The sequence below is a fragment of the Stegostoma tigrinum genome, chromosome 14 (assembly GCF_030684315.1).
Source record: "Stegostoma tigrinum isolate sSteTig4 chromosome 14, sSteTig4.hap1, whole genome shotgun sequence".
NCBI classification, from domain to species: Eukaryota; Metazoa; Chordata; class Chondrichthyes; order Orectolobiformes; family Stegostomatidae; genus Stegostoma; species Stegostoma tigrinum.
This window is the reverse complement of record NC_081367.1, coordinates 37,428,562-37,453,657: the sequence shown is the minus strand read 5'-3', so window position 1 is coordinate 37,453,657 and position 25,096 is coordinate 37,428,562. Positions and strand designations below refer to the sequence as shown.

Below are 25,096 nucleotides of genomic sequence, written 5' to 3'. Positions count from 1 at the left end.
AATTAGAATTGTTAAGTAAACAGCAGCTGAGTATATCAAGCATCTCATTTTTCTTTGATAAAATCTAATTAGCACCGTTCTTGTGAACGGCTTACAGAAGGTCAAATTTTCCAATACAAGTTGTTATTTTTAATATAATAGTTTTAAGATCTGAAGTCTTCTCCCATAAAGATACATAAGAAAAACTACTTCACCAACAATTTGTATTCACAGGTTTTAGAAACAACCAATATAAATAATAAAATTTGCACAAGAGATTTGATTTTAATGCGCCTCAAATAGAGATGTTCAAACTTTCCAGTGGTGAAAAAATATCATACGTTAAGAACTACAATACAGATATAATTGTTCAGGTGATAAGAAAATGGTATTTATTATGCATAATCACTTCACTTCACTATACTATCAAGAAAAGCAATGGCTGTTATGTAAAAATGCACAACAACCTAATTGCACACAGTGACATTCTGTAGATGGTTATGAGATGAATAACTGCAAGTTCCAATTTTAGAAGGGGGCTGAGGGAGGTATAGTTGTATTCTAACTGAGGAACAGTCTATTTTAATAATTTGAAAATTAAGTCTTGTTGTTTGAGGTTCATCAATTGTAACATTTCTGCGGTAAAGTTGCATTTTCGTAGGTAATATATTTCACTAAAAAACATTAAATGAAAAAAAGCAAATACTGAGTGCTGTCTCCAAACATAATCAATAGGTTCCATTCGTGTGTTGTTGAAGAGGGAAACCATGAAGACAGTATTCTTTTCTGACATAAGAACTAAAAAGTCCCAAGGAGAGTGAGGAAGTCGGGTCATTTGGTGAATTGTACAAACAGGTAACAGGTGGGCACAGTGATGCATACAGCACATGTGAGCAGCAATAGCTAGTTGGAAGAGAGACCATAGATTAGAACCTTTCTGGGCTAGAGGGGACAAGGTTGCAAACCAATTCTATGCAGAAGTCAAATGTGGGAGGAAACCACAGAAACAAATTTCAGAAGCACGATAATGCGGGAGATGATCAAACACTTGGTTTAGTGGATAATCTGCTTCAATGATTATGGGTTCTGGCTAAGGATGTAAGAGTGCACTTTTGCCTTGGGTTGTGATTTCACACAGCCTGCAACCATCATCTCTATACAGAAGAGGCTGGACAATTCCAGGTTAAAAAAAGATCTGTGGAGCGAGATCAGAACTTTACTCTGCATTGCAAAGTCACACAATTTCTACGGAACAATGAGGTACAGAAATGGAAACTTATGCAACTACTGTGACAATTTTCTGATCCTTGAGTTGGCAGAACCCAATCCTTGACGTTAGTGTGGCAAGAATCACAGAGCTGGAACCCTCTGATTTATCTCTGAACGTCAGCATTTTTTTTTCCTCCCCAACAACTGATCACTGCCTTGCTCGGTAAGCTATTTTTCCAGACTGCTCAATCTATGCTGAGATGATTCAGCCTAAGGCAGGACCATCAGGACCCAAAACCTTTTAGATTTAAGAAGACTTTAAAGCCATTATATTCAGAATCTCAGCAGCCATCCAATTCACCTACCACCGAGGCTGCACTTTGCAGCTACGGCTCAGTAGGATAGCTATTAAGGTTCTTGTGGCACAGTAGTATTGTCCCTAGTCCTGGACAGAGGCCCAGTTGAAGTCCCACTGGCTCCAGAGGTGTGTAATATCTTCTCTGAACAGATTGATTTGAAATCAAAAAGAAACCACTTAAGGTTAAATATCAGTACACAAAAGTTTCATATTTGCCGGTTGTCATTTTTCTGATTACTGTACTTTGCGGATAAAAGACCAAATATGTCAAATGGAGAGTGGTGGAACGGGTGGTCATTTTGATTGTGATCAAGCCTTTGAAATGAATGAGAGTAGTGAACTTTCTGGTGGATCTTCAGTCTTGAAAAGGGAGAGCACATGGCATTGCCAACCGGTCTAATGGTTGAGTACATGTCTCAAAAGTGCTCTTCAATTAGATGGCACCTAGAATTCCTCTTTATTGTGGTCAGGTTATTTAAATCTAATGCTAAATTAAAAACCAAAAGAACGGCCGAGTTAATGTTTTGGGTCTGGTGACCTTTCTTCAGAACTAGACCCAAACCATGAACTCATATCATCTGTGAAGCAGAAATCACAGACCTGCTGAGTTCAGCTGAGGGAAGTAATCAGAATGCCTCTGATTAGGGGATTGGGTGATGATGGCTCACTGGACAGTAAACATTAACTATGTTTCTCTCACCAGATACTGCCAGAACTGTTGAGTTCTGCTGAAGGAAGGTGTACTTTGTGTGTTTTGTACTTTGAGCCTTTAGTAAGATCATGACTGATCTGATGTGGTCTCAGCTCCATTTCCCGTCTACACTCCAGCAGTGAAGCCCAATGGCCTTGGAGGTTTCACCAGATAACCTGGAGCGTGTTTGTGCCCAATTGCCCAGGCTTGCCAGAAGCAAAGAGATCCTCATCAGCTTGAATTCTTATGCATTGGGGAAGAGTGAGGCAGGGTGGAGGTGGAGGGCATGACCAAATATGGAGTGCTCTTGAGGCGACTCTTAGGGCAAATGTGTAGTTCCACTGTTGACTGGGTCCTCCTGGCAAAATTCTGTTTCGTTCTGAAGAAGAGGCACCTGAAATGTGAGCCAAGCTCCAATCCTCCTGTTGCCTGATGACCAATGACCAGGACAATGCAACACTGGTGTGCGCACTCTCCAGCAGACACTTTGGGTTTGGAACTGACTCTCCATGGCAGCTGCTAACCTGCTCATGGATGCAGCCAGAGAACACAAGTTTGAAGCAGCTGGATTTCCACAGCATAGCTGAAATTCTGCAACCTCTTGCCATCACCAACCACAAATCTGTCTGCTGCTCCTCTTCCTCATTATGCTAGTGATTGGAATTCCCAATGGCCTGGGGTGCATCTTCCTCAGCATGCTGAGGAGTTGATGCAGTGCGGTGCATGACAACTTGTGCTCCCAGACATTTTAAACATGACATTCCCACTGAGTTGTCAGTATGAGCTGGTTAGGGGATAAGTGTTAGGGATAAGCTGCCTTGCTAATTCTTCTTCCAAGATCTCAAATCTCTTCCTCATAGATCAAGGTGGTGGTTTCTGGCAGAGTGACTCCTTTCTCTACCAGGACCATGAAAATCCTGCAAGACACAAAGGAGAGAAGCATCGCAGTCAATGGTTAGAAGTGGTGTGCAATGGCTGTCGCTAACAGTGTTACTGTGAGAGTTGCAGAGGAATGAAGAATGGTACTTACTCTGCTTGCAGATATGTTGTCCCAATCTTCTCTTGCAAGGGGTAGAATTTTCTCCCCATGGTGGGTGAGGAGATTGATGATAAGCATCCCTCTAGGCCCGTTCTGCCCAACTGTGGGCTGCCTCTTCCTGGAATCAGAGAAAGGGACAGATTGAGTGAGATGAAAATGGGCAACACAAGTACTGGTACAAAGGTTTGAAAGGTGATGATGTGTCTTAGGTGAGTGAGGAGGTAATGCAGAGGCCATGCTGGGAAGTTGAGCGTGAGTAAAAGAAAATGTTGTATGCAATAGTGAGAGCTGCAGAGCATGAGCCTTGGTGGAAGTTAAGTGCAGTGGCAGACATAAAATAAGAGTAAGCTGGCACAGAGAAGAATGCGACACTTCCCTGGTGGAGTTATGAATGCCACTGAACTTCTTGTGACATTGCTACCCAATCCTCCAGGCCGTGGACACTGAACAGAACTGAGAGGGAACCTTAGTTCAGAAGCTGATGGTGTGGGTTCCTCTGCTGGTCATCTGGGATAAGGATACTCCACCTCATCTTCTATGCCTGTTGGAGAATCTCAGTGCCATTTTCCACTTCTCCAGCAACTTTTGAATGGATGTCTGCCTTAAGGGCAGCTTCAAAATGCTCATGCTTATTTAAAAGAGTGCTTTGCACCTAGATAAGGTACAGTTGCTAGGCATGTTGGTCTTTCAGCAGATATCCAATGTATGCCATGTTCTTCCTGAATAGCAAGTGACAAGATGGACTAGAATCAGGCAAGAGGGTGCCAGAGAGGCGAGGTTCATAGTTTATGAGCTAAGTTTAGTAAGATACAGCAAGAAATCCTTCATGAAACTCAATAAAACTATACTTCTCCAAAACAAGCGTTAGATTTGGCCTCTGACTTCTATCACCTCTGGCAGTCTCAACGTTTCAGTGGCATAAAAATGAAATGTTGTTGCAACCTTGACCACAAAGACTTTGCTGCCTCCTCTGACATTTAATTCAACATAGCCATAGGTACTTGTGACAACCTCCTTGGTAAAGCTCGAATTCTTAAAACAAGCAAGTTACTCATGCTTTATTTCCCATCTCAGGTTACCCTTAAAAACATGATGGTGAACTACCTTCTTGAACTATTGCAATCCAGTGCCACTGGGAAGTGAGTTCCAGCATAGTGACCCAGTGACACTAAAGGAACAATGATATATTTCCAAGTAAGGATGGTGAGTAGCTTGCAGGGGAACTTGCAGGTGGTGGCATTCCCATGTGTGTGCTGCCTTTGCTCTTTAGTTGGCAGTGGTTGTGGGTTTGGAACATGCTGCATAACGGCTCTTCAGCAATATTTGAAAATTTCATTTTTTTATTAGTAATGCTCAAAATCAACAACAATTTTCTTATCAGAGATAATGGGAACTGCAGATACTGGAGAATCTGAGATAACAAAGTATGGAACTAGAAGAACACAGCAGGCCAAGCAGCATCTCAGGAGCACAAAAGCTGACGTTTCGGGCCTAGACCCTTCATCAGAGAGGGGGATGGGGTGAGGGTTCTGAAATAAATCAGGAGAGAGGGGGAGGCGGACCGAAGATGGATAGAGGAGAAGATAGGTGGAGAGGAGAGTATAGGTGGGGAGGTAGAGAGGGGATAGGTCAGTCCGGGGAGGACGGACAGGTCAAGGAGGCGGGATGAGGTTAGTAGGTAGGAGATGGAGGTGCAGCTTGAGGTCGGAGGAGGGGATAGGTGAGAGGAAGAACAGGTTAGGGAGGCGGGGATGAACTGGGCTGGTTTTGGGATGCAGTGGGGGGAGGGGAGATTTTGAAGCTTGTGAAGTCCACATTGATGCCATTGGGCTGCAGGGTTCCCAAGCGGAATATGAGTTGCTGAGCTGAGTTGAAAAACAATTGTGCTGAAAACAATGAGTTGAAAAACAATTTTCTTATTGCTATGTAGCTGGTTGCAATAATGAGGAAGTTGTTAATTGAAGCATTATCCACCAAAATGTCACACAACCTCTTTAAAAATAACAGGCAGCCAATCCGATTATTAATCAGCTTCATTACTATTTGCCTGGCAGCCATTATTCACATGTGGTTCAATAATTCTGATAAGGCATTATCTTCCACTATATGTGTTCTATACCAGTGTTATAGTTTAAGACCCATCAGGTTCTATCTCAGAGACTCCTTAACAAGTATCCAACCAAAGCAGCCATCCTTTGTCCATGAGACAAAAAAAAAGCAAAAATATTTACAAGCAAAATGGGTTCAAGTGACTTTAGAGATAGTCGGAACTGCCGATGATGCTGTGGAATCGGAGATAACAAGGTGTACAGCTGGATGAACACAGCAGGCCAAGCACATCCAGACCCGAAACAGCATCAGAGGAGCAGGAAAACTGATGTTTTGGGTCTGGACCCTTCTTCAGCTCCTCTGATGCTGCTTGGCCTACTGTGTTCATCCAGCTCTAAACCTTGTTATTACATTTCTTTTCCCTTGACTAATAGACATTGCTTCAATTTTTTTAAATATATAATTAGCACTCCCCAGGATTTCAGCAAAGGTAATGAAGGAAATTGAAATTTAAAAACAGGATTTGTCAAAAAAAGAGAATAAAATAAAAGATATTCAATTTTAGTTTAACAACTACTACATCTAGTTTCAGGATTGATGGGAAAAATAATAACTCAAATAAATAAGATAGAAATATTTCCAAGTTGGAATCATGATTTACAATAAAATAGAAAACAGTCATAAGTGGTAAATATCTGACACGAACAAAAAAATAGAGATACACAGTAAGGCATTCAGCAACTTTTAGGTATAGGCAGATAATGATGTTTCAAAAGTGCATCTTTCACAAGAAGTGAAAGGACAATAACTAGTTATGATGAAATACCCAAACCCAAAAATAACAACAGGCCTTCTTCCCACAATCCTGATTTAGTGAACCCAGCCTTTGTAATCCGACTTCACCTGAAGGCTTTAATCCAGGTTCCTCATGTGGCCCAAGAGATCAGTTTAAGTAAATGAAATATCCCTTAATTTAAAAATAAGAAATATTTAAGGATGGAAAAGGTTGAATTAGAAGAGAGAAGTCAGGCGATTGACGAATATGTAAATAAGACATGGATTCTGAGGCTACTTAAAATTACATCCTCCTCAATCCCAAGACAATGGGCTCATTTCTTAAAACAAAATGTAGATTAGAACATACAACAGTACAGCACAGTACAGTACAGGTCCTTCGGCCCAGGACGCTGTGCCAAACTTTTACCCTGATCCTAAGATCTATCTACCCTCCACCCCTACCTTGTACTATCATTCATATACCTGTCTAATAGCCACTTAATGCCCCTAATGAGGCTGACTCCTCCACCATCTCTGGCAATGCATTCCACGCCCTGACAACTCTCTGGGAGAACCCACTTCTGACGTCTCCACTGTATCTACCTCCACTCATTTTAAAACTATGACCTCTTGTAATAGCTACCTCCACCCTAGGAAAAAGTCTCTGGCTGTCCATTCTATCTATACCTCTGAACATTTTGTACATCTCTATCAAGTCACATCTCATCCTTCATTGTTCTAAAGAGAAAAGCCCTAGCGCTCTCAACCTTTCCTCGTAAGACCTTCCCTCCATTCCAGATAACATCTTGGTAAATCTCTGTACCCTTTCCAATGCTTCCACATCTTTCCTGTAATGAGGCGACCAGAACTGGACACAATATTCCAGATGTGGCTGAAACAGGCTTTTGTATAGTTGGAGCATAACTTCCCGGCTCTTGAACTCAATCCCTCTATTTGTGAAAGCTAACACACCATATGCCTTTTTAACAACTCTATCCACTTGGGTGGCAGCTTTCAGGGAAATGTGGACATGAACCCCAAGATACCTTCGCTCCTCCATGCTGCCAAGAATCTTTCCGATAACTCTGTATTCTGTTTTTAAGTTTGTCCTTCCAAAATGAATCGCCTCACACTTCTCAGAGTTAAACTCCATCTGCCACATCTCAACCCAGCTCTCCATCTTATCAATGTCCCTTTGTAACCTAGAACAGCCCTCCGCACTATCCACAACTCAACCCACCTTCGTATCGTCCGCAAACTTACTAACCCACCCTCCCACTCCTATATCCGAATCATTCACAAAAATCACAAATAGAAGAGGACCCAGAACAGATCCTTGTGGTACATGACTCATAACTGGGCACCATGTTGAATATTTTCCGTCCACTGCCACACTTTGTCTTCTAAGAGTCAGCCAATTCTGAATCCAATCTGCCACATTTCCCCCTGTCCCGTGCCTCCTTACTTTCTGCATGAGCCTACCATGGTAAACCTTATCAAATGCCTTAGTTAAATCTACGTATACCACATTCACTACTGTACCTTCATCCACGTGTTTGGTCACCTCTTCGAAGAATTCAATAAAGTTTGTGAGGCATAATCTACCCCTTACAAATTCATGGTATCACAAATCAAACTGTGCCTATCCAAGTGATCATAAATTCTATCTCTCAGAGCCCTTTCCAATAATTTGCTCACTACTGAAGAAAGACCAACTGGCCTGTAATTTCTAGGATTATCCCTATTACTTTTTTGAACAAGGGAATGACATTTTCACTATACCCGTGGACAGATTAAAAGAAAGAAATGAATAAAAATGTTGAACAAATTAAAAATTTCATGTTAAAGGTATTTTTGAATACATTCAGTCCTCAATGTCCCTGAGGGATTGGGGCATGGACTTCATACGGATAACAAAACAGATGAATACCACACCCTTGTACCATAAAGGTCTGAGAGACTGGTTTACCAAAGACAATGAAAGAAAATAAAAAGATGAGATATGGAGCAAACCTCAAGTACGTGGATCTGTGGATAGCAAAATCAGCGGATAATGAGGTCCAAGTATACAATCCATCAACTCAAGTCATTCTACTAATAATCTCCAGTCTTAAATGGCAGCTGACCATAACAAAAGGGATGTAATCCAAACACTTCTCTAATTTCAGGAAACATTAGTTTCTGACATTCCCTGGTACTCACTGTCTGTAGCAGCTGCTAACAGTTCAATGCACCATGTAACATCAGCAAACCCTCTTATAATGTTTCCATTATTGCATAAGCTCAAAGGAAGAGAAATGATTGCCTGTCTTCTGTAAATGAATGTACTGTTTTAAATATAAAGTATAACTCAAAATTTCTGATGACTTTATACCTCATTGATTCTGATCAGGTAATGCTGAAGTCACTGACTACGTCTTTCAAAATTATTTAAGTGTCTGAATATCTTAAAGATGTTCTTTTACATAGAATCAATGTAGTATGTTTTTCAGTTTTCAAAAGAAGACAAGTAAATTACAGACTTGCAGATGAGGTTGCGAGTGGAATTTCAAATACACATCCTATGAATGAGCATCTCAGAAGTAATTCTTCTGCTGCAAACAGTAATGGTGATGAAGCTGTGACATCTGCCATGTCCATCTCATCTTCAGCGGTTTCTTCAATGCTAGGTTGAGGGGAAGAACCCACGTTCTGAAAGCCCTACCGAATGTTCCAAGAGGCCACATAAGTTTTGCGCCTGCCCAGTTTGAGAGGGTGCAGCTTTCAAAAAGATCCACGTGCTTGTTCAGAACTATCTCAACTTTGTGTGTCACGAGACTTGGCCTCACCTCGGCCACACCTCTTACCCATGCAGGGCCATTCCCATGGTTTTGGCACCAAGCTACATCACCTGAAGTAAACAGCCTGCCTCATTTTGTGGAGTCTTGCATCTGGCACTCGTGTGACTAATGCCATTTCACTTTGCTGTCACCCCAGCTCCTGGAAGATCCTGGTGTGGAGTCTTCTCCCTGTCAGCAACTCTACTGGAGCTGTCCCAGTGGTTGTGGAGGAGTGGTTCTATAATCAAACAGGGACCGGGATAGTTTTGTATCAAGTGAAGCCTGCCTTCAAAAGTTTAGACCACACTTTCTGCTAGATTATCGAATAATGGTTGGGGGGGGGGGGGGGGGGGCGCGGAGCTGTTCTTATGTGTCAAATGCCATTCCACTTTAGGAAATATTCAAATTCCCTGCTGGTAATTGATGGCCCATTGTATGCAAGCGATATTTCTGGGAGTCCATGTATTGCAAAAGATCCACGCAGATTTTCAGTTGTTGTTCTCATATCCAATGAATGAACTCTATGCATGTCCAACTGCTTTGAATGGGCATCCGCAATGGCTGGGAACACAGAGCCCATGAAAGGCCCAATATAGTCCACTTACACTAGAGTGCAGGTTTACCCGGTCATTCCCACGAATGCAGGGGAGCTGCTGGCAGTAATTTTTGTCATTGTTTGCACTCTGGGCTTTGCATTACAAACACAGCTATGTCTACATCCGAGCCTGGCCACCAGACATAACATCTTCATTTTGGAAACCCCTGGTTGACCTTGATAGAGTTTGGTTAGTTTCTGGCGGCGAGCTTTGCTCGGTACAATCACTCTCACTTCCCATAGTGAGTACACTGTCCTCTGTGGTGATCAGATCTTGCCAGATCCATACAGATTTCACTTCTGGATGTGGAGGTCCTTTTGATTCCCCCATCACCACCAACTATTTAAGTTTTGTGAGGATGCGATTATTTTTGCGTTTACAGTCTGATGTTTGTCAACTAGAAGAGTATCCAGAAACTTTAAAACCAAAACGGACTCTTCTGGTGGTGACATATCAGTAATGTATCCACCAGTGGGAGACAGCTCAGGGCACCCGCATTTGCCAATTGGCCTCGCAAATAATGTTTCAACTCATAATTGTACACACTCAAAATAACAGCCCGCTGCTGAATTTGATTTGAAGCTATGGGCAACACAGCCCTGTCCTCTTTGAGTACCCATGGTAGGGGTCTATGATCCATTACAATCACGAATTTACAACTGTGAAAGTACTGGTAGAACTTTCTCACTTCCCCAAAGGCTACATCTTAGCTACAAGACCATTTCCAAGGCTGACCCTTTGTCAATAGCAGAAGGATGCCAGGATGGAGGTCAGGTTATATATAAATTTACCATAATAATTTACAAAGCCAGGGTACCTTTGATCATTTTATCTTCCAAAGTGGAAACTTGGTCTTGGCAACGCTGTAGCCTAAACAGGACACTCAGAGTGCCTAGAACACACATTTTTTCCTCCTAAGACACGCACCTGCTTGGGGAGAAACGTTTAAACACAATGTCCAAGTTCTCTAAATGCTCTTTACTGGCCTTTCGTGTTATTAGCACATCATCCAAGTAAATAGCGACCTAGGGTAGACCTTGTAAAATGTTCTCCACAGTCCACTGGAAAATGACATGAGCTGATGGTCACCCACATGGCAGTCTCATATACTGGTACAAAGGCTTATGAGTATTAAGCGTACTGCTGGGAATCCTCATCTCATCGCAAGTGTAGGTACACATCGCTCATGTCCAGCTTTGTGAAGGGCAGCGCACGCCACCCAGGCCAGTTTTGTATGAGTTGTCTACTTGTACAGCTGCAAAAAGCATTTACTGTTTGTTTAAAGTCCCCACAAAGGCAAAAGGACTCAGACGGCTTCACAAGTGCGATGACTGGTGCTGCCCATTCCACAAACCGTACTAGTTTGAGGATTCCTTCGTTTTCCAGCCTGCTGATTTCTGCCTCTACTTTTGCCCATAAGGCAAATGGCACCAGGCAGGCAACGCAGAATTGTGGAATTGCTTCTTGGTAAACATATAAAAGGTGGCCTTAGTCCCCAGACCTTCACGAAAAATGTCCAGATATTTAGGCAACCACTTTCTAATCAAAAAAAATGTTAAGCCAATCAATTTGAATCTTTCTCAATCAATTTCACCCAAACTTGGGCCCAAGCCTATACCTACAATCAGTAGTAAACAAACCAGCTGCATGTCACAAGAGCCCGAACCGGAGTCATACCCTAAATCTGTAGGGTTTCCTGGTTTCTCGGCCTGGCCAAAGTCTTATGCAAACATAAGGGTTGGAGTCCAGATCAAATTTTGGTAAAGACTGAGTCTGCAATCACTGATACAGCTGCATCAGTATCAACATCCATTAGAATTTGGTGAACATTAATCAGACTTTTATTTTGATTCGTTCTGATTTAGATGTTGCTAAGCAATTTAACTGTTCCAAACCAGATGTAGGTGGACATAGGGTATGCATTCTCCTGGATTCCAGCCTATGAGTTTTCTTATTCAATTTAGGTCAAATGGGACTCTTTTGCTGTCGAGTCTGCATTACAGCAGCAACTACGACGGCCTGCCGAACCAGATCGTCAAGAAAGTTTTAACCATTACGCTGAGGTTTGGTTTTTGTTTTCGGGTTTTGCTGTGGGCACACCTAGAGTCCCTCTGTTTGGGATATGTCGTGAGTGAGGCTTTCCAATTACCTTCATTGAAGTGGCGTTCCCTAAGTTCAGTCATCCTGGCAAGGGTGCCCATTTCTGTCAGAATATTGTGTAACTTATCAGCGCCACTTGCTGCATTTTCTAAATGACACAGCCAGTTGTAGTGTCACATAACAAAGAGTCTCTCAGCATCTCCCTTAGGGTTAAAGCAAAATCACATGCCTCGAAACATTCTAATACTGATTTTCCTGGTTCTCAAAGTGCTGAGTAAAACCAGTAGTATTTCAGAATTAGAGTCTTGGGGGTTGTAATATTTTTCAGCTAAATCTGTCAACAGTCGAAGGATTTTAGTATCTGGTACCTCCGGTAAAGTTACGCCCCTAATCACCAAAAAAGCTGCGTTTCCGCAAGTTGTCAAGAGAATTCCTCATTGCTTTTTTGTCTACCCCAATTTCACTTGTCCAGAAAAAAATAATGTGTTCTTTCCACATACTGGGCCTAGCCTTTGACAGCAGTATCAAATGAGTCAAGCTTCTCAAATAGCAGCATAATGCCAGAAATGTTTACCGCAACTCAAAGACGGCTGTTGTGAGTGAATCTCTTCAGGGTGTGTTTTTCTCTCATTGCTACTAAAATAACTCCACGAGGGCCAGTATCCCATCATCAAGTCACCCTTTACTTACGCTTGCATAGTGCTTGACATTGACCAAACTAGCTCAGAGCTGGCTGCAGAATGAGCACAACCCCTGACACTTCTGTTTGTATCTGTCAGCCAGGACTCACAGATCGGAGCAAACAAACAGCTCCAATCAGGGAACTCATTCTAAGAGGTTCCCTGGTTGACCTTACTCCAATCACTATAGGATTCACAAGGTACTTGCTGAGGGAATGTTTCCCAGCTGGGGAATCTAGTACATGGGTTACAAACTCTTAAAGTAAGGAAATGAGTATTTAGAACTGAGACAAGAAGAAAATTCTTTACTGAAAAGGTTATGAATCTTTAGAATTTGCAACATCATAGACCTGCAGATGCTTAGTTACTGATTATATTTGAGACAGACGTCAATTAATCTTTGGATATAAAATGCAATCAAAGGGTATAGAGTTAGTACAAGATAGAGTTGAGCTAGCAGATCAGTGAGGTAGTTGAAATGGCTAAATGGCCTATTCCAGTTTCTATTTATGCTCTTGCGTTGCTATTTAGATTGGATAATAAAGGATCTTGGGGAGGCAAGACTGAAGCCTTTGTCTTTACATCCCATCTCCACATACAACTTCTGCCTCCTGTTAACACATGAAATCACCCAACGTCCCAGAAATCATCCATTTAACATTCCCATAAAACCTAACCTGTCAGGTATCTGGAATTTAAGTGTCACACATACAAGGATGTGTATGTTTATGATGAGACACGTTCTGGCCGTGTCTGTCCACATAACACATAATCCACTATAAATGCCAAAATTAAGACTGCATTCACTCACACTTTTTTCTATCCTGATGCTATTCTTCTGCTCGAGTATTTGCAGGTAGCCCATCCATTAATGTGTTTTACTTCTGAGATGCTGAATGCCTACCACTTACCGATTGTGAACTTCTTAAATCTATTTTGAGAATAACGCTCAGTTAATATTCTTTAAACATTCATTCATTCACAGGATGTGGGCTTGACCAGCTGGGCCAGCACTTTGTCACTGCCTGGCCAGCATTTCTTACCCACCACTAGCTGGCCTTGAGAAGGTGATGGTCAGCTGCCTTCTTGATCTGCTGCAGTCCTCTGGCAATGGGATGACCCACAATGCTATTAGGGAGAGAATTCCAGGATTTTGACCCAGCAACAGTGAAGGAATGGCGATATATTTCCAAGTCAGGATGGTGAGTGGCTTGGAGGGGAAATTGGAGGTGGTGGTGTTCCTGTATGTCTGATGTCCTTGTCCTTCTCCTGGAAGTGGTCCTGGGTTTGAACGGTGCCCAAGGCTAGCTACTGCAGTTCTTAAACCACTGCAGTGCACTGAGTGTAGGTTCACCCACAATGCTTTTCAGTTCGGAATTCCAGGATGAAATTTGTAGCATCACTTCCTCCAATAAGTTGCTTAAATTGTCCACCTCTATTCACATCTAGGATGTGGTGGGAACGCAGAGTTTAGATTCAATTTAGTAATGTGGAACCACTTAATTCTTTTGACCCCTTGCTGCTTGTGTTATCTGGTACACAAGTAGTCCTTCACCAGTTATCACCTCATTTTTAGCTACCCCAGGGGCTGTACCTGGCATGCCCTCCTGCACTCTCCAATTGGTTTGGTGATAATGGTAATACTTATTCCACATTTCACATTCCCCATACGCAGAGATCCTGAAACCTTCTTTTCATACATTCTACTCCAATACAAATCTTAGCAGTGCTAGATCTTGTCCACACCATTGTACTGTTGCATGGATTTTCTCAATGCTGACGGAAAAGAGAATCTTTACCCAACTTATCTTGAACCTCTTTATTGGCCTCTGAAAAAACTAAATTCCCCCAATTTTCAACAACTGCACTTCCAAAAGCTAAACTGTCTAGTCTTTTCTCCTTTCCACTAACCTATTCCTTCCTTTCCTCACAATATTTGTGCAACATCTTACAAGCTTAACTGAATTTGGAGGTGGGAATGCAATGTTCTGGTTCTAGTCCTAAATAAAACAATTACCCTTTCTCACCCCTCTGGTACAGCCCTCATATCCACTACCCTTAGTGCAAAGAATGTAAACTTGAACAGATTTGGTGGCCAGCTACCATAAGTGTCATGAGTCGACTTTTGAAACCCCCAAAAAATCCTTCCAGGCAAAAAACAGGGTTGACTTGTAAGGATAGTAGGAACTGCAGATGCTGGAGAATCTGAGGTAACCAAGGTGTAGAGCTGTATGAACGTAGCAGGCCAAGCAGCATCAGAGGAGCAGGAAAACTGACGTTTCGGGCCTAGACCTTCTTCAAAAATGCATTTCTAAAGAAGGGTCTAGGGCCCGAAACGTCAGCTTTCCCACTCCTCTGATGCTGCTTGGCCTGCTGTGTTCATCCAGCTCTATATCTTGATTCATGGGGGTTCTGTATAAACTACCAGAACGGGTGGTCAACATTTGAAATGTGAAAAAAAATTGGTAATTTATTTTAACTTTGTGTAGCACTATTTATTGAATAAACGAATTCTGTAATGGCGCCTCTAAACAAAATGACAGCTTTTAAAAGCCCATTAAATTCAGTTCTTCTGTATCCAATGCAAAGAGCTCCTAAAATTCATTCCAAGTCAGGGCTAAGGCATCATTGTAAGCATCCTACTCAGGACAGCACTTTTAGTTTCAGAATCATCCTTCTACCCACTAAATTGTATGTTCCACATTTTTTAAAGGATCTAATGACAGTTTGTGCACTAATAGCGTCCCATGATTTAATGATGAAATCATTCAAAACATTCAGCAGGACGGTGCAGACATTTCCTTTGTTTACGAAAGTTTGTTTTTTCATCAACTGTCCACCTATTTCATTTGGTGCAAATGTGGTCCTTGAAAGGCTTGTTGAAGCAGAAAAATTGATGCAAGACTTCATGGTTTGACTACAACGTAGGTGTTACTTCTTAGTAAGCACCTCTTGATATCAATCATAAGGGATCTATAAGACCATAGGACATACAAACTGAAGTAGCCCATTTAGCCTACTAGTCTGCTCTGCCATTCAATGCGATCATAGCTGATCGGATAATCCTCAACTTCACTTTTCTGCCTTAACCCCATAACCCGTGATTAAATGACAATGACTAGAAATCTATCTCAGCGTTAAAATTACTTAATGATTATGGCCTATCGTTCTAGACTTTCCCACAAGAGGAAATAACATCTCTGCATCTACCACGTTAGCCCCGTAACAATCTTATGTCTCAATAAGTTCTCCTCTCATTCTGCTAAACTCAAATGAGTACAAACACAACCTACTCAACCTCCTTTTATACCTGGGATAAACCACATGAACCTTCTCTGGACTGGGTCAAATGTTAACATATATTTCTTTAGATAACGGCACCAATATTGTTCACAGTATTCCCAGTGTGTTCTGACTAGTGCCTTGTATAACTTTAGCAAAACCTCTGTATTTTCCCTTTATTACCTTTGAAATAAAGGCCAACATTCCATTTGCTTTCCCTATTCCTGCTTAACCTAGATGCTTACCTTTTGCGATTCATGCACTAGGATTCCCAAATCCCTCTGTGCTGCAGCTTTTTCACAATCTTTTTTCCATTTAAGTAGTATTAATACATTTTCAGTACTTAACTCTTCCAAACATGCCCCACTAATAAGGTGTATTCTTTATGCAGTCTACCAGGATACCTATCCTACATCTTTTCGATGTGTAGCTTCTCTCCATCCTCATTCATCCATACAGCTTCACGGAGTTGTACAGAAAGTCCTGAAGGGAGCTTCATTTTCAGTAATGGGTCTACGTTTGAAAATGACTAAAGTCTTTAAGTTTGTCTTGCTGGCGGTGTAGGTTAGCAGGCCTACAGCACCGTTCCAATGAAGCTTAATGAAAGCTTGAGGAAAAGCACCATATCTTTCAGTTAGGCACTTCATAGCCTTCCAGACTAAGCACTAAGTTCAACAACTTGAGAATGTAATCTCTGTTCCACTTTTTCTTTACTTTTTCCATTTCTTTCTTTCAGTCAGTAGCATAACCCGCTCTAGGCACATCTTGTTTCTTTTCTTGCCCCATCACTTACCTCTTAGCTCTGGAAGACAACTCTTTTATCATTCAAACTCACCTCATCATAAAACTTTCTTTTATTTTCCCAATCAAACCTTATTCAAAGATCTATTACATCTGCCTCTACCCAGTTCTGGTAATCAATTGTAATAACGGTTTAGATAGTCCCATGGTCAGAAAATCACTGCAGCTGCATAGACCAGAGTTGCAGTTCAGGACTATGTGGAAGACCTGACATAGCTGACTCAAAGGGCCTGTGAAATTAGACGTGTGAAATTGAAAATTCTGATGTGTGATTTCGATGTCTGGAACACCTCATAAAACCTCTACAGTCAGAAAATACAGAGGGCGCCAACTCATTTAAGCTTAATAGTTACCCAGGCAAAAATCAGACGATTTAAAACCTACCTTCTGAATAGCCATTAAAGTGAACTTCCAAGTCAACACTGAATCCCCTCAACTACATCCAGTCCTGACACAATATCCCCCAACCTAATCCAATCATACCCCACTGCATTGGGCATAAACCCCAATCCAGCCTCTCTAAAGCCCCCCAACCTGACAGCCGCTACACTCCTACAGGGACCCAATCCAACATGGATCCAACACATATCTCGTCCATCCCACCAATTTAGAACAGACAGTCCTAGGCACTCATCCACTTGCCCAACTGTAACCATCTTACCACCTGCTATCCTACCCCGCACTTATCCTTTCAATGTATCTGTCAAAGTGTCTGGCCAAGCTGGAAACATTTAAATCTCAGAACATAACATACCGACTGATGTAAAAGGGAGCATAGTTTGGATGATGACCCTCTTCCTTGATGGCTACATGAACTGCCAAACAGGTTTCCCTGTTTTTTGACAGGAGGCTTCTGTTCAAGAATTTCTAAAGTAGAAATCATCTCACTAGACCTACAGTTTTTTTGGTTTGATCACAGTCAAAAATAGAATTTCTAACCTAATCAAACTTTCTGGGCCACAAACTCTATTTCTCTCTGCAGATGTTGCAATAATCTGCTGAAAATTTTCCAGTACAATTGCTTTTGTTCCAACGTACAGCGTGTCTTGTTCCACAATGCATATAAGCACTAAGGAATGTACACATTCTTACCAATGTCGATAATACCTAAAGATAACTACTTGAGTTGAGTTTTTTTTGTGAAACACTCTGGACCAGAAAATATCTGCTGAGCTTTAGACTTGATGGAACTGACAGTAAGATCTTTTGAGGAAATACTGGAGCTTCTATTCTGATTGCGACACATGCTACTGCAATCTAAACCACACAGAAACGTCATGATACATTTATATCTATGTAAACAGCAACATCCTGCTCCAGGAAACCAAATCACCTAATTCTTCAATAAAACTAAAACACTGCAAATGCTGAAAATCTGAAACAAACACAGCATGTTGGAGAAACTCAGCAAGTCTGGCAGAATCTGTGGAAAAAGAAATGGAATTAACATTTCAAGTTTGGTGTGATGGTAAAGAAGAACATTGCCTAGGTTTCTCTCTCCACCGATACTGCCAGATCCACTCAATTTCACCAGCATTATCTGTGTTCCCTTCATGCAATTCTTCTCTCATTTCCCTCAGGCACCCAAAAGTCTGCTTTTAAATGGGTATGGAGAGGAATATGCATAATTTATTGTCACTTGCATTTTACAGTGAATAATAGTAAAATACAGTGAAAAGCTTCAACTGTCACCACAATCTGGTGCCATTTTGAATGAGGAAAATGAAGTAAAAAGATAAACTGAAAGAACAGTCTATCTTTGTTCCGCCGGCTCCACCATAAATCCTGAGACAGCTCACCAGTGACACGACGCCGCCTCAGTGCTGCCTGCGCTGGGATCACCATCATAGCAGTCACCACTGTTTAGGCATCACGTCTTTGCTCCTGGAGCCACCCTGCTGGCACGTCCCATACCGAACGCACACTTGCCCCGCACCCAAGAGTCCACAGCTCCACTGCCATCTTGCCAAGGACCAGAAGTCCCTGGATCTGTTGCTGCCTTGATGACACCAGCAGTCCCTGCTCTAGGCATACCATGCTGTCCCTGCTGCAACCACCGCGTCACTAATGCCAGGAGTCTCTGATTCTGCTGCCAGACCAGGTTACTGTTGTGCCAGGAGTTCCACTCCTGCCGTCCTCCTCCAAAATGTCACCTTGCCAGTGCCGCCATCCTACAGAGTCCATTGCCGCTGATTGCTAAAGGAGCTTGGCTGCCACTGCCGCCCCCCGTCCCAAACGCCAGGAGGACATTCTTGCTGTTGCTGCGGCTCCTGACACCTCCAAATGCCTGGAGGTGGCATGTCCAGCGCCGCCTCCGACTGCTGGGAGGTGTCGCCATTCCACGCAAAGCCGAATCTCACTGCCACACCAATGCCAAAGAAAAAAAAGCAATAGGAAAAGATGAAAGAAAAAGAGCAGAAATAAACAGAAAATGTAAAGAAAGGAAGAAAGCAGATGGAATAAGCCCCCAGGCAAGAGCCCACACACAGCCTTGTATCCTACCCAAAATGGGGAATGATGAATACTACTAACAGGCAACTTAAACAAATGTTAAACTTTGCAATTTGAAACACTGTAGTCAATTCAGAACAGTTTGTGATTAACATACATTCAGAAGTTTAAAAAGTTGCATTCACATCAATGCTTAGTGAATAGAGGCATTTTCCACTACTGTGTTATAAAATCAAAGCACACATAAATCAAGCAGGGCAATACAGTAACCAAAGGATTACAAACCATGTGGCAAAATGGCAAAAAGCTGAAATTTATTTTGAACTATAATCTGCAAAAAGGAGATAACTGTACACAGTTTTTGTCTTTGTGGGTTATGAAATAAGAATTTAAACATAAATAGAATGGGACTATCCACACTACAAAGCCTGAATTTCCAGATCCCAAGCTGGGGTGGATTGTTCTGCTACACACCAACCTGAACCTAAAAATCAATTCATCACAATTTAAAGGTTAGCTTGGTTCTGTTCTGGCAATCTCACTTCAGTGAGAAAATTGCTAATTCAGCCTTGGTTTATACCCCAAGTTGTCACTCAGCACAACACTATCTGCCTTTGAGATGAAATGTTAAACTGAGATCCTGTCTAACTTTTCTGGTCGGTGTAAAGGATCCCTTGACTTCATTTTAAAAGCAGAAGATTTATCTTTAGTACTTAAGCCAGCACTTAACCAAAGTGCCAAATTTAACTGGTTAAGTGTCACATTTTTCTGTTTGATATTGACTATAGTTTAAGTGAATTAAACCGTGTGAAATGTAGATGTAAAAATGTGCAACATAAATGAAAGTTATCTTTCTTTTACTAGAATTTAAATTCTATTAATGTCACAGTAGGATAGAACTGTCTAACTTGAAGACATCTCTGGAAAATGAAACTCATATCATCCTCCCTTAGTTGTTAGTTAAATAAAGATAATAAAGTTGTTAGTTTTGTTCATAATTATATAGCTTTTGAAGCAGGAATTTAAAAATTTCAATCAGTTTTACTCAACATTTATAAAAATAAAACTTGCATTCATAAAGCAATTTTCACGAATTCAGGAATTTTTCAAACCATATTACTAAATTGGTGTTTGTTTGAGTCAATGCTTTAATGTAGAAAATGGAGCAGCTATTTACCACAAATGTAGCTCCCACAAATGGTAATAACAAGTAGATAATCTGATTTAACTGTTGATGATTTAGAGATGAATATTGGCCAGAACTCCGGGGATAAGTGCCCTGCCATTCTTTAATACAATGCCATGGAATCTGTAACACCTGACTGACAGCAAATTGGACCTTGCTGAATATCCCATATGAAGGACTACACCAGTGACAGCGTAGTAACAACCTCAGTACTGCACCGGAGCACTAAAGAGAGTCCAAGTGACATATTTAATCATTTAGAAGCCGTCCCTCTCCACAATTTCCTAACTACTGTTCCCTGCCAAAGGTAATTATTCTGTTTCGATAGTATCACAAGAGCAGGAAGTTAAAGGGCTAGGCTTTACGTGAACCTATAAATCAATTTATCAGTTTTAGGAGGGAACGAGAGCAATCACTGCTACATCTTACCGTATTTTTTTTCCACACATTATGCACACTTTTTAGCAAGCATCATTCATTAGCTTGCTGGGAGAACTTATCAAATAGAATATTCTATTTAATTCTGGTTATCCTTCTAAAAGGACAGATGTTAATAAACTTGAGAGGGTTTAGAAAATATTTACAATGACACTGTTGGGACTGGAGGGTTCAAATTATAGGGAGAGACCAAATAGGCTGGGACTTTTCTCCCTGGAGAGTCAAAGGCTAAGGGGTGTTCTTATCAAGGCTTAGAAAATCATGAGGGCCACAGCTAGGGTGAATAGCCAACGTCTTTTCCCAGGATGGGGAATTCAAAACCTAAAGGGCATTGGTTTAAGGTGAGAGAGGAAAGATTTCAAAAAGGAACGAAGGAGTAACATTTTCACACAGGGAGTGGTGCGTGAATGGAATGAGCTGCAAGAGGAAATGGTGGAGGTGTGTACAATTACAATATTTAAAATTTATCCAGATGGGTATATGAAATTGAAGGCTTGAAAGGAATATGGACCAAATGCTAACAAATGGACTAGGTCAGACTGGGATGTATGGTCAGTACGGACAAGGTGGGCCGAAGGGTCTGTTTTCATGTGGTATGATTCTATAACCCTTTCTTCATGGTCTGCAAAAACCAAAACCGAATAGAGGGTTAACAAAGTGTGGAGCTGGATGAGCGCAGCAGGCCAAGCAGCATCTTAGGAACACAAAAGCTGACGTTTCGGTCCTAGACCCTTCATCAGAAAAGGGAGATGGGGAGAGGGTTCTGAAATAAATAGGGAGAGGGGGGAGGCGGACTGAAGTTGGATAGAGGAGAAGATAGGAGGAGAGGACAAGAGAGTTGCAGTGGGAGAGAGATCCCCTGAGGTTGGTCCGTAGGGAGGAGGGTAATCTTCAGGTTAGGCATTCCTGGAAGAGGCTTTGCAGTGAGGTTAAAATTGTGATCAGAGATAATGGGAACTGCAGATGCTGGATAATCCATGTTGACTGACCTGCTGACTTACTACGGAATTTTCTGTGTTCATTTAACATTCTTCAGCACTGCTAACCTAACTGGCTTAAGGATAGGTCAATGAAACATATTATAAATAACCAAGTTCTAAAATTTGAATTACAGCTATGTCACCTCAACACACAGACCCAATTTACAAAGTAATTCGCACTGTACTTGTATTGGAGGTGCCAATGTACCATAAATAGCAATGAAATGACTAGCCAATAATCCAGGGGGTTTTTGGCAGTGGTTGACAGGAGAATATGAGTGGTGGCACTATAAGAGCTTCCTAAAATGTTTCGAACAATGACAGGTTTGCCTTGCTAAGGAGAAACTTTGTATTTGGGTAGATTGCTTATAAATTTAACTGGGAGTCTTTCAGGAAGTATCTAGTACAACTTATTCCATGCTTTTACTGCAGCAAAATGAGATGGCACACTCCAAGTCGACATCACTGAACAGGGATTGAACCCCATCCTGTTGATTTTTATTCTGAACCACAGTCTTGCCATTTACACAACTGAATTAATCAGCTCCCCTAGGAAGTAATTTATATCTGGGAAATGCAACTTTCCCAGCGTGATATACTAAAGGCTCATAGACATAGCCTGAAGGTCAATCTAAAGTTACAGCCAGTGTTTTCAATGAAGTTGCTCTCAGACGTTAATGGTTCCACAACCATCTAGACTGTACAGCAATGTATTTTAAAAAGTCAATCAAAATTCGTCTGAGACCATATCTTCTTCAATTTCTTAACTTTTGACAAAACATTGGTTAGAAAGATGAAGACTTCAGTTCAGTCCACACCACAAACCTGAGACATGAACTCCATTCTTCTTCCTAGCAATTGTCTGAAGCTAAACTGGACTGTTCATGAACTGTGTGTCATACATGATCCTGAGATGCACTTCCTACCACATATCCATACCATCCCCAAGTCTGCTAGCTTCTAGCTTCAAACATCAGACTTCATTCCTGCCTCATCTGCTGCTAACAATTCTATCCACCCCTTTGCAAACCCAAGATTTGATTACTGCAATGCAACCTTGCTTCATGATCTGACGAAGTTTCGGTTTTAAAGTTCTCATCTTTGTTTTTAAATCTCTCCGTGGCCTAACCCCTCTCCATCTCTAATCTTCCTTAGTCTCACAACGTTCCAAGATATCTCCACCTCTAATCCTGACTTCTTCAGCATCCTTGATTTACCTAATCCACAAACGGTGGCCATGCAATAAGTTGCAGGGCTTTAAGATCTGAAATTCCCTCCCTAAACTTCTCTGCCTCTTTCAAGATATTCCTTAAAACATACCTGTGACAGGAATTTTCATCACTACCCAAGTATCTCTTGTATTTTGTTTGATAAGAATCCTGGTGAAGCACTTTTAAAGGCACTACAGAAGTACAAGTTGCTACAACCTGTACATTTTTCCTTTCAAGTATTTACAGGATTATATCTATTTTCAAAATTAATACCAAATCTACTTTCACCTTTTGTTCTGGTTCGAGGTCAATGAGGTGGAGTGCAAAACAATAAATTGAAATGCTGCAGAAATTCAGCACGTCTGGGCAACATCTATGAAGAAAGAAACAATTAACATTTTGAGTCTGATATGACTCTTCATCAGAACTGCTGGAGTGTAAGTTTAAAACAATGACACTGTAACAGAGAGGGAGCCGTGTCTGGACAGTTTGCTCAACTACATATTTCAGCCAGACTACATTTTCAAAATTTTTTTTTCATAGAATGCGGGTGTTGCTGGCTTGGCCAGCATTTATTGCCCATCACCAATTCTCCTAGAGAAGGCAGTGGTGAGCTCATTTCTTGAACTGTTGCAATCCATCAGGGGTCAGGTCAACCACAGTGCTGTTAGGAAGGGAGTGGTACAGGTCTGTGTTGCTATGTTCACATTTCATGTTTTCCAGCTTTTCTTTTTTCCACCAATTTCTCTATGAAATACGATTTCAGATGCTGATTCTTGTAAGGGATCATGGTTCTTGTATTTAGCAGGGTCATCTTTCAGTAACTAGCGATAGCCTAGTTGTTAATAATTCTAATGGAATCATTAGTATTTTATTTAGGCATATATCCATTGTTTATAACTATGTGAGGTGATCTTAGATCTTGCAAAGGTGGATTTCAACAAGATGGTTGCTAGAATGGATGACACAGTTTAAAAAGAAAAAAAGAAACAGTCTTTCTTTTAAGATAGAGATGAAGAGAATTTTTCCAACCAAGGATCATTAAGATTGTGGAATTTTGTCTCCCTTGATGACAGTATAAACTAAGTCTTTCACATTTACTCATGACAGATAAATTTTGGATTAATTAGGGAGTCAAGGGTTATTGGGTGCAGAGAGGAAAGTGGAGATGAGGCCAAAACCAGATCAGCTAAGATCTTATTGAATGTTGAAGCAAGTTCAAAAGGGTCAAATAGCCTACTCTCCTCCTACATTTCTATTTATTTACTCCTCATACCCTTGCCAATTTTATTGCAGTGAATGTAAAGATATGCATCACATTCAAGACTCTCTGAAGAAAACTCTGTAATGCATCAATTTGGAGGTAGAAATATGCTAAGAGCACTATTATTGAAGCATAAATTGGACTGCAACTTCACATACACACAATTAAATGCAAAAGTCAAAAAAAATCAGAATCAGCTGTCCAAGCTGCCCTGTTCATCTATAGGCTTAAAGTACAATAATAAATTACAACAAAGACTTACCACTGAAACACACAGAATTTAGGTTATATACCCATTGAACTCATTTTATAAAGCTAAGAGTTTGACCATTTGAGTGTAAGTTTTTTTGTTAAATGGCTTAAATAAGTCTTAACTAATGCCAAACAGCCTACCAGGTTTGAAAATTAATTTCTGTATATGTGGAGTTCTCATTCCTTCAAATTTTACTTGTTATTGTGAATTTAAAAACAAAACCCTTTCTTTTCTACCTCATCTCTCTAAATATACTTCTTCCTTGCACATTAATTAGTATTTAATTAACTGTTCTAATCTACACTTCCTGGATAGGAATATATGCTCCAGCGAGGATCCACAAATCCCATTGGTTAATTAGATGCACAATTCTTTGTCCAGTTCAGACAGGTCCCAAATCTCAGTTGAGGGCACTGCACCAAAATAGCTTTCAAAATACCGCAAGAAACTGTACAAAAGCCCTGAGAGAATCTGTGGCCAAATGTAATGAAAGACTAACACTGTTTGCTTTATGCTAATCACAAAATCTAGGCCATCCAATATATTTTCAGACATAAGCTCAATGACTAGTTCTTTGAAAATTTCGAGGGCTTAAACAACATCAGAACACAACAATTCTCACCTAATAAGAACGAAATTAAAATAATGTACCAAACCCAAAATTTTATAATATTACTAAATTATACAGCAGCTCAACACCGCTCAATGCTAATTAGGGATGCATAACAAATACTGACCTTGCCAACAACACTAACATTCGCATGAATGAATAAAAAACATCCTTACAATAATGAAATCATCAAATTTTATGGTTCAAAAGGAGGCCATTTGGCCCATCATGTACTGGCTCTCGAAAGAGCTACCCAGCAACTGCTGTTCTTATCAGGGATAACAAGGTTTAGAGCTGGATGAACACAGCAGGCCAAGCAGCAT

General features: G+C 41.0%; 1 protein-coding gene and 1 long non-coding RNA gene across 3 annotated transcripts in view; both read right to left on the bottom strand.

The window, feature by feature from the left end:
- The window catches only part of pde6d (phosphodiesterase 6D, cGMP-specific, rod, delta), a 54,984-nt gene that overhangs the window by 28,732 nt on the left and 1,156 nt on the right, over nt 1-25,096 (bottom strand). The gene's annotated exons all lie outside the window — the stretch shown is intronic.
- Nucleotides 1-25,096, bottom strand: LOC125457571 (uncharacterized). Its single transcript, XR_007248659.2, has 3 exons — nt 22,935-25,096; nt 3,268-3,394; nt 1-3,154 (listed from the first exon to the last, which is right to left on the bottom strand). It is a non-coding gene; the product is annotated as an uncharacterized LOC125457571 (long non-coding RNA).